This window comes from Scyliorhinus torazame, chromosome 19 (genome assembly GCF_047496885.1).
Source record: "Scyliorhinus torazame isolate Kashiwa2021f chromosome 19, sScyTor2.1, whole genome shotgun sequence".
NCBI lineage: Eukaryota > Metazoa > Chordata > Chondrichthyes > Carcharhiniformes > Scyliorhinidae > Scyliorhinus > Scyliorhinus torazame.
The window spans coordinates 78,334,892-78,349,872 of NC_092725.1; the positions used below are offsets into that span (position 1 = coordinate 78,334,892).

The following is a 14,981-nucleotide window of genomic DNA, read 5'->3' on the forward strand; positions in this document are numbered from 1 at the left end:
CCTCATATGACAGTCCTGCCATCCCAGGAATCTATGATGGATACCAAATCCATTTAGACTGAGCTGCAGTTCTACCTACCTGTATAATTATAGTTTGCTATTGTAGGCAAGGCATTTACTCTCCATTAATGGTTTGTAGCAATTTCTGCGAGCATTATTCGTTATTAATATCAGACCCTAGCATTTTTCCAAACCTTCGCTGCACTCCCACCATATAAAGAAAGTTCTTCCTCCGATAAGGACACCAAAACTGCGCACAATTCTCCAGGCGTGGCTTCACCAATGCCCTATAAAAGTGCAGTAAAACATTCCCATACTCCAATCCGCTGATTATGAAGGCCAACATGCCATTTGCCCTTTTTACTGCCTGTTGTACCTGCGCGCTTCCATTCAGCGACTGATGCACGAGGACACCAAGGTCTCGCTGAATATTCAGCCCCCTCAATTTACACTCATTCAAATAATAATCTGATTTACTATTTCTGCTACCGAAGTGCATACCTTCACATTTACCAAGGTTATACTGCTTATGGCCACTCATTCAGCCTGTCCAAATTACGCTGAAGCATCTCTGCATACTTCTCACAACTCACCATCCCAACCAACTGCAAATTTGGAGATTTTGGGCGGGATTCTCCGATCGCTGACGCTGAAATAGTGTTCGTCGATCAGCTGGAGAATCCCTGTTTGCACCGAAATCGGGGGCAGCGCTAGTTTGTGATGCTCCCCGCCCTCACAAACACATGGCACGCCTCAGGATGTCACCTGCGGCCCTCCCCCGATGCTGCGTTCCCGATGGGCCGTTTTCCCGATGGCAGTGGGGGGTGGGGTGTCTGGAGGTGGCGAGGGGGTTACTGGGAGTCATTATTTTGCAGGCCGGGTCTGCACGCGGCCGGTGCCATGTTGCACGGCGCAACCGCCGCCATGCAAGGCCACGGTCTCAGCCATTGACATGGGAGCCAGGAGCTTTACCCGGCGCGGCTGCAATCTCCCCAACGGTCCTGGAATCAGTGCAGCCGGTGCACCGTTTTTTTCTGACGTAAAACGCCACTGTTTCCATGCCGATGTCAGCACTTAGTCTGAAAATCGGAGAATCCAGCCCATTACATTTAGTTCCCTCATCCCAATCATCAATATATAATGTCAACAGTTGGGGTCCTAGCTCAGATCCCTGCTGTACTCTCATTAATCAAACTGCTGGCCAATTTATTCCAAGTCTTTGCTTCCTGTCTGCGAACCAGCTTCTGAAGACCTGACTCTCAATCCCATGCACTTTTACTCTATATGGTAATCTGCTATGTGAAACCTTGTCCAAAACATTCTGACAGTCTAAATTAACCTCATCCACCAATGTTCCATGGTCAACTCTACTAGTTACATCTTCAAAGAGTTCCAATAGATTTGTCGAGTATGATTTTCCTTTTGTAAATCCATACTGATTTTGATTATACCATTGCTTTCTAAATGCTCTGCTATTAAATCCTTGATAATTCTGATGTTAGGCTCACTGGTCTACAGTTCCCTGTTTTCTCTCTGCCTCCTTTTTTGAATAACAAATTTATATTAGCTACCCTACAATCTGTAGGAACCATTCAAAAGCCCAAAGAATTTTGCAAAATGACCACCAATGGATCTACTATTTCTCGGGCCACTTAACTACTCTGGGATGAATATTATCAGGCCCTGGGGATTTACCTGCTTTCATTCCCATTAATTTCCCCCAAACCATTCTCTACTAATTTCTTTCAGCCCTCACTAAAGCTTGTTTTACTCAGAACTTCTGGTACATTATTTATGTATTCCTTTGTGAGGGCAGAAACGAAGTACAAATTTAATTCCTCAGCCATTTCTTTGTTCCCCTTCTGAATTCTCCCTTTTCTGACTGTCAATGTTTTTCTCTTCACAGACCTATAGAAACTTTTACAGTCTGATTTTTATGTTCCCTGCTAGCTTTCATACTGTATTTTCCCTTTCTTAATCAATTCCTTGGTCCACCTTTATGAATTTTAAACTGTTCCCAATCCTCGGGTCTATTGCTTTTTCTTGCGAATTTGTGTGCCTCTTTGAATCAAATACTATCTCTAATTTCCCTTGTAAGCCATTGTTTGGCCACCATTCCCTTTCTACTCTTATGCCAAATAGGTACGAACAATTTTTGGAGTTCACCTATTCATTCCTTGAATGCCTGCCATTGCCTTCCATTCAATAATGTTTCCCAGTACATCATAGCCAACTCGTGCCTCATACCACCATAGTTACTTTTATTTTTAAAAATAAATTTAGAGTACCCAATTTTTTTTTTTCCAATTAAGGGGCAATTTAGCATGGCCAATCCACCTAACCGGCACATCTTTGAGTTGTGGGGGTGAAACCCACGCAGACACTGGGCGAATGTGCAAACTCCACACGGACAGTGACCCAGGGCCGGGATCGAACCCAGGTCCTCAGCGCCATAGGCAACAATGCGAACCAATGTGCCATGTGCCGCCCATAGTTACCTTTATTGAGATTCAGGACACTGGCCTCCGAATCAGCTACCTCACTATCCACATTGATAAAGAATTCTATCATATTATGGTCATTCATCCCCCAAGGGTTCTCTCGCATGTAGGTTGCCAACTAATCCTTTCTCTTTGCACAATGCCCAGCCCAAGATGGCCTGTTCCCTTGTTGGTCAACATATTGGTCCGGAAAACCATCCCGAAAACACTCCAGAAATTCCTCCTCTTTTGCACTGCGACAAATTTGACTCACCTAGTCTATATGCAGATTAAAGTCCCCCATAATCGGATGTTCCTTTATCACATGCATCTCTGAATTCCTGTTCAATGCTGTTCCCAACATTACTACTACAGTTTGGTGTTCTCTATACCACCCATACACATGTTGTTTGCCCCTTAGTGTTTCTTAACTTGACCCATACAGATTCCACATTGTCTGTGCTAATATCTTTCCTCAATATTGTATCAATATCTTCCTTAATCAGCAATGCAAATCTGCCACCGTTTCCTTTCTGTCTGTCCTTCCTAAAAATTGAACAACTCTCAATGTTTATTTCCCATCCTTGGTCACCTTGGAGCCATGTCTCCGTAAACCCAACTATATCATACCATTTACATCTGTCTGCGCAACTAATTCATCCATTTTGTTTCAAATGCTCTGAGCGTTCAGGTACAAAATCTTAAGGCGAGTCCTTTTAATGTTCGATGTCCTGTTCCTATTGTCTTTTTTTACTGTGTCCTTATCTGATTCTGGCCCTTGCTTTCTCTGCCTATCACATTTCTTATTCTCCCTGCTGTCTTTTTCTCTGGTCCTTGATTCCCCCTGCTCTGAATCCTTACATAGGTTCCCATCTCCCTGCCAAATTAGTTTAAACCCTCCCCAACCGCACTAGCAAATACCTCCCCAAGCGCATCAGTACCGGTCCTGCCCAGGTATAACCCGGCCAGTCTGCACTGGACCCACCTCCCCCCGAACGTCCCAATGCCCCAAGAATCGGAAACCCTTTCCCTCACCATCTTTTCAGCCACACATTCGTCCTCTATATCCTGTCGTTTCTACTCTGACTAGCACATGGCACTGGTAGTAATCCTGAGATTGGTGTGGTTCCACTGGGATTATTATTAACACCCTTACCGGCTGAGGTTATTCATGAAGGCCTGCCATCTCAACCTTGCCCCTTGCCTGAGCGGTGATCCTCAGGTTAAATCACCACCAGTCAGCTCTCCCCTTCAAAGGGGAAAGCAGTCATTGGCCATCTTGGACTATTGTGACTTTACTATTCGGACCCTGTTTTTCCCGATTTATATTTAAGACCTAGACTTGGATGCACAGACGCATTTCAAAATTTGTAGATGACACAAAACTGGAACTACTGTGAACAGAGTAGGGTAGTGTTTAACTTCAAAGGATGCAAATGAACTTGTGGATTAGGCGGATATGTGGCAAATGAAATTTGATGCAGAGAAGTATGAAATGATGCTGAGCACCTTCGGTCTGTGCGCATTCAGGACCCTGACCTTCCCGTTGCTTGCCATTTTAACACAAGACCCTGCTCCCATGCCCTGGTCTGTCCTTGGCCTGCTGCAAGGTTCCAGTAAAGCTCAACGCAAACTGGTGGAACAGCATCTCCGCTTTCAGTTAGGTATGCTACAGTCTTCCGGTCTCAATATCGAATTCAACAATTTCAGATGATTAGCTCTACCCCACCTTGACCCCTTTGTTTTCATTCCATTTCATATTTAATTGTCTTTTACCCTTTATTCCTTGTCTTTCTTTATATATATTTTCCCCTTATCTTATCCCCCTTTCCTATCCCCCTTTCCTTGCCTTTATCCCCTTTGCTTCCCCCTCCCTTTCTCTCTCTCTTCTCTCTTTCCCCCCCCCCCCCCCCAAAAAAAAAAATCTACATCTGTCACACTTATCCTTTGATTTTAGTTTCTATGCTGTTTGGCCTTTAATTCACACCTTTAATTCTCTCTGGGACTGCCATTACAACTCTTTTCCCTTGCTTTCTGTGGCTGTGACTCATTTTTCATTCCCTCACCCTACAGTATCAATATCTCCCACTTTCTATGCCCTTTAGCTTCAACAAAGGGTCATCTGGACTCTCAACTTTGGCTCTTTCTCTCCTTACAGATGCTGCCAGATCCGCTGAGATTTTCCAGCATTTTTTCTTTTGGTATGAAATGATGCATTTTGTTTGAAAGAGGAGAGGCAATATAAAATGAAGGGTGTCAATTCTAATGTGGGACCTGGGTATATGTACATGCATTGTTGAAGGTGGCAGGGCAAGTTGAGACACTGGATGGCATCCTGAGCTTCATAAACGGAGACGCAGAGAACAAAAGCAGGGAGGTTACAACATAGATTGTGGTGAACCTTCATAAGATATTGGTTTGGCTCCCATCCTGACTTGGAAATGTACCGCCGTTCCTTCACTGTTGCTAGGTCAAAATCCTGCAAGTCCCTTCCTGTGGGTGTACCTACACCACATGAACTGCAGTGGTTCAAGAAAGCAGGTCACCATCACCACCTCCAGGGCAATTAGGGATGGGCAACAAATGCTGGCCTAGCCAGCGAAGCCCACATCACGTAAAAGTGTTGTGTTCAATTCTAGGCACTGTAGGAAGAATTTGCGGCATTAGAGGGTGCAGAAAGCATTTACAATAATGGTTCGAGGAAAGGGACTTGAGTTACGATGGTAGATTGGACAAGCGGGAGCTGTTATTCTGAAAGAATAGAAAGTTGAGAGGAAATTGATGGAGGTGTTCAAAATTGAGGCGTCTGGACAGAGTAAATAGAGCAGCTGTGTTTGTTTGAGGTTGCGTGGTGAATGGCAAAAGAAACAAAGATGGCATGAGGAAAAACTTCATTTACTCAGCAAGTTGTTAGGATCTGGAACAAACTGCCTGAAAAGGCTGAGGTAGATTTAGTCATATTTAAAAAGGTATTGAATAATTATCTGAAGACAAGAAATTTGCAACAAGATGGGGAAAAAGTGGGAGTGGGTAAGTTGCACTTGGAGGGAGCTCAGACAGGCATGATGAGCAGATGGCCTCATTCGATGTTGTAACTATTTATGGTTCTAAAAAGATAGAAACAGTAGCTGTCTTTTGCACAATATGAAGTGTAGCCATCTATTGAATAAAATAAGTGAATGTTAACAAAGATTGTCAAGTTAATTCCCCTTTTCCATACTTGGACGTAAAATACATATTCAGGTGCAGTTTTTTTAAAACTTGTATACCCATATAAATGTCACAATTTTGAGATGACTTTGGCAAAAATTAAGAGTTGTTTTTGACACACAATCGTTTGAAGGGTAGACAATGCTTACTTGATATGGGCTGATAATAGCATTAAACAAAAACCTAAACAAAATCTTGAGTGAAATCCTAAAAAAGACCGTGGATCCGTCGACTAAAAAGCACATAGTCAGAGGCTTATTTTCAACATATAGCAGTAACGTGGCTTGGACCCCACCTTGTGGGCACGAGTGATTTGACAATTAGATATTTTGTAAAAACATTTCTGCATTCCCTGAAAGAGGATCTGTGCCGTAACCATGTCCTTGAATGACTGCAAGCCTGAAAATTATTACCTTTGATAAAATGTCATTTATTTTCCAAATGTACAACATTATGGTGGGCTAGCTCCTCACTGCACTGCACATCCTATCCCACTCTGGAAGGCAACTTATCCAGCTTCCCTTCTCTGCCGTGGAACTCGAACCTCACATTTTTGAAGATTTTCTGAAACAAACAGAGAAAAATCAAATCAATAGAACACAAACACCCCCTTGAGTCAGCTGCAGGAGCTATAAGCATAGATTTCCAACAAGAGATAATACGACACACCGGGATGAATTCATTGTCATGGTTCGGGCAGATTCACTGAGAGTGGGATCCTGTTCAGCTAATGGCTCCATGGAAAAGGAAAATTAAAAATTTTACGCTTTGATCCTTGGAAAATCAAGGTTGACTTTTGTATGAGCTGTACGAAAAACTCAGATTTTCTTTGAACCAAATATCATAGGTTGACTTTTGCATGAGAATGCCTTTCCCACAAGTATACAAGGTAGGTTTCCGGGTCTTGCTGTGAGGAAGATTACAGTCATGATTACAAACTGCCTCCAATTTTCCTTCCCTACAACATTATGTTGGTCTTAATACAATAAAAAAGGATATTGAAGTACTGATGAAAGTGAATGAAAGATTTACAAGAATGGTATCAGAACTGAGAGATTTCAACTGTTTGGAAAAACTGGAACGGGGTTGGGGCTCTTTTCTTCAGAGAAGAGATTTAGAGAGATTGAAAATTATGAATGGGTTGGACAGGGTATAGTAGAGAGAATATTTTCATCTATGGGAGAATCCAAAACCACAGATCATAAATACAAAACAGTTGCCAATAAATCGACTGGAGAAATAAATTCTCTGATTAAAATGTGCTTCAGACAAATAGCTTGGATGCAAAAGAAACCAGATGAAGCGATCCCTCTACCAGCAATGCACAGTGGCAGCAGTGTATACCATATCGAAAATGCACTTCAATTTGCCAATCCTCGTTCGACAGCACCTTTCAAATCCGCATCCTCAACCATCTGGAAAGACGAGGGCAGCAGACACATGGGAACATCACCACCTGTACGTCCCCCTCTAAGTCACACCATGCTGATTTGTAGCCATATCGGCTGGGACAAAAAGCTAGAACTCGCTTCCTTTTTCACAGAACTGTAGGTATACATAGATTAGATGGGCTGCAGTCAAGGACGCAGTCAAGGCTTCTCGAGGGCAATTGGGAATGGGCACCATCCCACCAGTGATGCTCACATTTCATGGAAGAATTATAAAGCACATGTGAGAAGGGAATAAAAAGATGCACTGAAAGGCTGAAATACTTTTGATGGAATTTGAGGATATCTATGGAGCACAGTGGTTAGCACTGCTGCGTCACAGCACTAGGGACCCATTTTCGATTCCAACTGTGTGGAGTTTTTATGTTCTTCCTGTGTCATTAAGGTTTCTTTCTGATTTCCCCCCTCACTCCAAAGATGTGCAGGTGAGTTGGATTGGCCATGATCAATGTGTGGGGATTGGGTCACGGGAGAATGCTCTTTCAGCAGGTCGGTGCAGACTTGATGGGCTAAATGACCTGGGGATTCTGTGGAAACCCCCGGCCAGACTAATTGGTCCGAGCGGCTGTTACTTTGCTGTATGTTTTAGGTAACTGTTTTAGACGAACTACAGTCCCCAGTCCTGTGGTTTTAATTTGATATGAATTAGATCTTGGAGAAACCTTTTTGAATGTTTCCAAGATCCCCAAACTTCCCATGATTTTCAGTCGCAAAATTTATTGAAACCCTAAGATGTTAAATGCACGTCGACATGTTTGTACTTCCTCAAAAAACTCCCAGTTACTCCTGTTGGATTAGTGAGAATGTTGACTGGGGCTTAAGGTTTCTTGAAATGAAATGAAATTTCCCTCCATTGCCTTCTACTTTCTTTCCCAAAAATCAAGGAAGCAAATAATATCATCACTCGAGTACTTCAAATTCTGTCAAAGCTAATAGGAACTCCTATATAATAACAAGCAATAAAATATAGGGCGGGATTTACCAACCAGCCTGCCGCTTGTTTTTCGGTGAGGAGTGGTGGCCCTCCAGCGGGATCTAATGGTTCCACCGTTGTCAACGGGATTTCCTGTTGATAGCACCATTCTCCGTTGGGAAACCGGTGTGTCAGCGTGGGACCGGAATTTGCCGCTGGCATGAACAGTTAGTTGACAATAAGTGATTATTATTAAAACCCGCTCCGTGTTTGGGAGTTTCAAAACTTTTTCTGAATTTTTTTTTTGAATGTCTGACATATTGCCCGCAATTGAGGAAATTAGCTTTTGCAAACACACAGTGTAAATAAGCATTGGGATGTGATTATAACTGATCGACACACGATTTCTTTGATGTGCCCTTTTTTAATGTGGTGCAGACTGACAAAAAAGTGGCATGGGACTTGACCCTACTTCTTCCCCACTCAGGCACATAGCAGCCTGTGAATTCGGTACCGTTATTCCAGATTTTGTGTGTCAAATAGCAACTTTCCTGATTGCAATTCCAGTCTTGGATTACAAGGCTGAGAGATTCAAGACTTACCTCTGAATTTCTTTTGCCAATTACTTACCAGGTTCATTTTCTCAATCATAAACCCCATGGTCCACTGAATCCATGACTACTGCACAAAGGTTTCCGAGTGGTGTTGCCACAGTCTTTGCGCAAGATGAAGTTTCAAAAAGTGATCTGTTTAGCAGAAAGCAACATGTTCTGTGGACTCCCTTTTAATCTTTTAACTGTACTCCACAGCATGAGTGCAGTCGACCTTGATCCAAATACAGGTTGAATTGTTTTGTGCCTGAAGGGGGTGGAGAGATGCAGGGGAATGTTCAGAAGTAAAAATTAATCATGCAGACATTTTATTCAGCTGCTTGCACACAATTACATTACATGCTATTCCATTATGTATTCCCATACTTTCAGTTGGTTCAATCCGGTGTATATCCTAATCTAGTTATTGGGAACCTTTTGAAGTGAAAGATTGAGTTTTATAATCTAATGATAAATGTTATATTCGTACAGGAGCAGGTGGAGACCATTCAACTCCTTGGGCTTTTTGATAAAATAGACTTTTAAAAAAGTTAAATTGTACCAACATCCACAGCTTTTTCAGGGAAAAATGTTCCAGAGTTCCAATAGCCTTGGTGTGATGACATCCTTATTCACTCCTCACTCTTGGCTGTCATTTTAAGATTATGCCATTTTGTTCTGATTTTCTAGCATGTTTCATGTAAGCTGCATGAAGGATGTCTTTTATATTCTGTGAAGATCAAGTTTCTTCGCTATTTTTGAAATAAGCATTTATTACAGGCACATTTCACAGTTAAAATATTGCTCCTTTACTGTCACAAGCTGCTAATTTAGGCAAGGTATGTGATGGCAGCAGTTCTGGTTTATTTCCATCTGTTTGGCTGCTGTACATGTCAGTCATGGCAAGCCACCCTGTTTTTTAGGTGAAAATATAATTGAAACATTTTTCTTTACTGGATCATTTCTTTGGCATAAAAGTGCACATTTTATACAAATGTTATGAGATTAAATTTTTTTGTGTTTTGAGATGGTCCTTTTTTTCTACGAGTCCTCTTGAAAATTGTAAATTGGCATACTCATTAAGGGTGCCAAGCTAGCACAGTGGTTAGCACAGTTGCTTCACAGCTCAAGGGTCCCAGGTTCAATTTCTGGCTTGGGTCACTATGTGTGGAGTCTGCATGTTCTCCCCGTGTCTGCGTGGGTTTCCTCCGGGTGCTCCGGTTTCCACCCACTATCCAAAGATGTGCAGGTTAGGTGAATTGGCTATACTAAATTGCCCTTCGTGTCCAAAAAAGGTTAAGTGGGGTTACTGGGTTACAGGGATAGGTGTGGGATTAATTAGGGTGCCCTTTCCAAGGGCCGGTACAGACTCGATGGGGTGAATGGCCGCCTCCTGCACTGTAAATTCTATGATTCTATACTAATGCTTTAAGATAGGAGCCGAAGGGTTGGAACCACTGACCATAGGAACAACAATGTAACGAGTTTTTAACAGCATAATTGCCCAGAGTCGTGTGACATTTGATTCAAAAGGGTCAACGGTTATTTGAGTCCAATTCACAGACCACCTTCCTCTAAGGCTGCTAGATCTTGCCTCCCCTAATGGTACCAGATCTGAATGACTGCTAAAACATGTTAACCGGTTCATCTCTCCCTCTTACACGTTCAGATCCGAGTATGCACTTTGTACTTGGAAATCCTCATGACCAAATCTTTACAGCTCCCTAATGCAAAACTGCTCCTGGATGTTGGGATCTTCCTTTCCTAGGCTTCCAGATTCAAGAACTTATATTATTGTTTTTGTTGCCTTACTTTTTGTGCTTCCCAACTTTGCAACTCCTGCAATCAATCAAAATCCCACTAGATTTGAAAAGGTGAACCCAGTGCTACCAGACACCAGACCCCCTCCCCATTCCCAAGTCTACCCTTGTGCTGATCAGTCATTGTCTGATAGTGTATTTGTTGAAACACTGCTGGTTTTATAAAACTTAGAACTCACTAAAACAGAGATAGCTACATTTGAAAAGATCAAGTGGAATGGCCATCCTGTTTGCCTCAATTCCCCTGTTACAGTTTCTTTTTCATACCTGGGTATTACTTTCCATTATAAGATATGTATATTTAACATGCATGAATTTCAGTTCTCTGTGCTATGTGATGTTGCTGCACTCATGAGATATCTCTTGGGTTTGTTCCTCTAGGTAGTCAGCAAAGTTTTTTTTTCCCCAACACTCACCAGCCATAGAATCCATAGGGATTTGGCCCTATGGAGTCTGCACCGACCCTCCGAAAGAGCACTCTACCAAGGCCCAATCTCCGCCCTATCCCTGTAACTCTGCGAATTGATCATGGCCAATCCACCTAACCTGTACTTGTTTGGACTGTGGGAGGAAACCGGAGCACCTGGAGGAAACCCAACCAGACACTGGGAAAACGTTCAAACTCCACACTGTCACCCAAATCTGGGATTGAACCTGGGTCCCTGACGCTGAGGCAGCAATGCTAACCACTGTGTCACCGTGCCTTCCCTCCCATCACCTTGTTGGAGCCATTCTCCTCCCTATTCAATAGAACTATAGGCTGTTGCACAACATGTGCAGGGCACAAGCCTTTTTAAAAAAAAAAAAAAAAAAAAAAATTCCTTTGAACCTGGTGTCCAGGCAGAGGGGAAAGCTGGACGATTGGGGGGAGAGATCTCTGCAGCTAATGGGATAGATGTGGGGAGCTAGAAGGGGCAGTGTACATGCAAGGAAGGAGTGGTACAGGTGACATGGGGCAGAAATGTAACAGGTGAATGCGGATGGGTGCTGAATTGAGGGTGAAATGGTATTAGGTGATTGGGAAGGATGGGTAAGGATACAAATGAAGAAACATTGGCAATTTGCAGAGTGAGGTCATTTGGCCCATGTCTGTGCTATCTGAAAAAGACCTATCTGCCTCATTCCACTTTCCTTCTTGGTCTATAACTGTATATTATGACACTTGAAATATGTTTCTTTCAAATGCAGGGTTTAAATGCAGTTGAGGGTTTCTGCCATTACTACCCGAGGTCCACTCTTGAATCTCTGTGTCCTTCACTCCCTCCACCACAATGGCAGCAGTGTCTACCAGCTAGAAGATGCACTGCTGCAATTCAAGACTACTACCACAGCACTTTTCAAGACTGTGACCTCTACCACTTCGCAGGACTAGGGCAACAGATGCATAGGAGCACCACCACATGACAACTGCCCCCCAAACCAAACATTATGCTAACTATCATCGTTCCTTCATTGTTGCTGGGTCAAAATCTTGGAAGTTCCCTTCCTAACAGCATAGTGGGTGCACTTACACACCATGTGGCGTAAGTGGGTCAAGAAGGTGGCTCACCAGCACTTTCATGAAGGCGGTTAGGGATGGGTAACCAGTGCAGTCGAGCCAGTGATAGCCACATCTTGTAGATAAATACTAATTTTTTAAATTTACAGTACACAATTCTTCTTTACCAATCAAGGGGCAATATAGCACGGCCAATTCATCTACCCTGCACATCTGTGTGTTGTGGGGGTGACACCCACCCAGATACGGGGTGAATGTGCAAACTCCACGCGAACAGTGCCCTGGGGCCGGGATCAAACCCGTGTCCTTGGCACGTGAGTGTTAACCACTGCGCCACCTTGTGGATAAATACTTTTATATTTTAAAAAATGGAAGAAACTCATTTGCCAAGACACATTGAGGGACTTCAGGTTCAGGACTTCAGGAGAGACTTCAGGATTGTGCAGAGGTGAAGTTGAGGAATTGGGCGGAGTGCATAAACCTCCAACATAGTCTGCAGATTGCACATTGGACTAACTGCCATTTCAAAACCCATTGAATCAGAGTGGATGCAAATCGTCCTTTATCCTGAGGGACTGCCAATGAAAATAAGAAGATACAATACTTTTAGCTGTAGCCTATCCAGTTGCCCAAGATCCCAAATGTTTTACTAACCACTCTCCACATGTCTTGCCACCTTCCAAGATTGATGTACCTGCAGCACTAGGTTCCTCTTCCTGCTCACAGAGAATTGTGCCATTAAGTATATATTGCTTTTTCCTACCCCTTCTGCCCAAAGAATGCATCACACCACACTCTATGTATAAAATTCTATCTGCCATTTGTTTACCCGTTCTGCTGTCTTATCTATGTCCTGTTGCAGGCAATTCATCTCATCCTCAATGCCACTCTAACTTTGGTATCATTGGGAAATTTTAATATTTTCTATAGGGTAATTAAATATTTTTAAGACTGAGTTAAATTAGATTATTGATCAACAAGCGTAGCTAAAGGTTATATGGGGTAGGCAAGTAGAGTTGAAACCGCAATCACATCAGCCATGATCTTAGTAACTGGTACAGCAGGTTTGACAGGCTGAATGGCCTGTCCCTGCCCCTGATTCGTATGTTTGTGCATGGGTAATTTGAAACATTACTCTTCCAAGATCCAAGTCATTTATGTATATTAAAACAAAGCAACAATCCTAGCCCTGAACCATGGGAAACACTACTACCCTTGTGGGAAAACAACCAGCTACCATGACTTTACTTTGTCCATACACCAATTTATTTTAATCCAATTGCACACTGGCCCTCATTCCATATCCCTTTTATCTGATACCTAGTCAAATGTTTTCTTAAAATCTATGTAGATAACATATTAACCACCCATCAATCTTCTCTTATTTCACTAGAAAACTTAATTTTGATTTGTCTAGCACAATCTGCCATCTACAAATCTTTGCTGGTCCCTTAATTAACTCCAACCCACCCAGATGACTTAACTGCTATAAGCATAACCAGTCTTTCGAGCACTTTGTCCCTTTCAATTTTCACACTATCAATTGCCTCCACTATCTCTCTATCGACTTTTGTTAGATTCCTCTTTCCCAAACATTTTACAAAGACGTTGGGTATTCTGGCCTTGTGCTTCGAAACACATATCACTCTTTGTCCCTAATAAGCACTATTCCACCTCTTACCACTTGCTTACTATTTACATGCTGGTATAAGATTTTTGGGTCCCCTTTAATGTTATACTTTTTCTTTGCCAGCCTTATTTTCTTGTAGGTCTCCCTCTAAACCTATTGCACTGACCTGGTTCTCAACTGAAGAATTTGCTTGACATGCCTTAAACACCCCCCCTTTTTTTTTTTTTTTTTTTGTTTCATCATAATCTCTAGCTCCCTCCGCATTTGACGAGACTTGGCTTTGGCTCACTTACCGTTTGCTCTTGGTGGATCTTAGCTAGCCTGTACTTGGAAGCATATGTTTCTTTAAGATCACCCATTGTTCAGTTAAGTTTTTCTTGTTTCCCGTTCCATTTTATCCTGGTCAGGTCCCTTCTCATGACATTGAAATCAGTTGCTTTGAAATTTAGAAATTCTATATAAGATTGTTCCTTGCGGGGCAACACAGTGGCGCAGTGGTAGCAGGCTCGACCTCGACCTTGGGTCACTGTCTGTGTGGTGTTTGCACATTCTCCCTGTGTTGGCGTGGGTTTCACACCCACAATCCAAAGATGTGCAGTGTAGGTGGATTAGCCACGCTAAGTTGCCCCTTAATTGGAAAAAATGAATTGGGTACTCTAAATTTACTTTAAAGAAACAAACAAACATTGTTCCTTGCTCTTCTCCTTTGCTTATTAAACTGTATGATACAATGATCACACTGACCCAAATGTTCCCCGAAGACATTTGATCCACTTGGCCCATTTCATTTCACGACACCAGATGCAACGATGCCTTCTTGCTATTTGGGCCGAGAGAATCTTGATCAAAGAAGTTCTGTATTTCCCCCCCCCCCCTCCTTGATATCCCAGTTGGCATTTGAGTGACTAAAGTGCCCTAGTATCATCTGTTTATAGTTCTTGCACATCTATGTGATTTCTCTGCAGGCTGTTTGACCATGTGTCTCTCTCTATTTGGAGGCCTATAGAATACCCAAAGAAGTCTGATCGCTCCCTCTGCTTCTCAACTAACACTGCTGGAAAAAACCTCCATATGAACTGGAAAATTCCTTTTTGTGCACTGTGTGACTTGAATATAAGATCAATTGCTAATTGTTAGTTTTGTGTTGTGCATTCACTTATCAAGTTACTGATTTAGCTTTCAACTAAGGTTTTTGAAGTTCACGTGGGTTATTTGTCAAATGCTGTTTCAGTACAAAACCAATTTTACGTTTGAGGGAGCTGTTAGGTTATAACTTTAATGATTTTGATCCTAAAAGGGCCATTTTACGTGCAGTTTTTTGCATTTTCTCGGCAATGGCTTCAGGTGGGTACAGTTCTGCGCCATGAGGAAGTGTTTTATGGCAATAAAATG

The 14,981-nt window shown here is 42.5% G+C and overlaps 1 protein-coding gene and 1 long non-coding RNA gene across 12 annotated transcripts in view; one reads left to right on the top strand and one right to left on the bottom strand.

The window, feature by feature from the left end:
• The window catches only part of wnk1b (WNK lysine deficient protein kinase 1b), a 254,162-nt gene that overhangs the window by 105,921 nt on the left and 133,260 nt on the right, over nucleotides 1-14,981 (top strand). The gene's annotated exons all lie outside the window — the stretch shown is intronic.
• The window catches only part of LOC140396244 (uncharacterized), a 56,958-nt gene that overhangs the window by 35,905 nt on the left and 6,072 nt on the right, over nucleotides 1-14,981 (bottom strand). The window contains exons 2-3 of the long non-coding RNA XR_011936494.1: nucleotides 8,682-8,909; nucleotides 6,104-6,254 (exon numbers count right to left, since the gene is read on the bottom strand). This is a non-coding gene — a long non-coding RNA (uncharacterized lncRNA). The remainder of the gene's footprint in view (nucleotides 1-6,103; nucleotides 6,255-8,681; nucleotides 8,910-14,981) is intronic.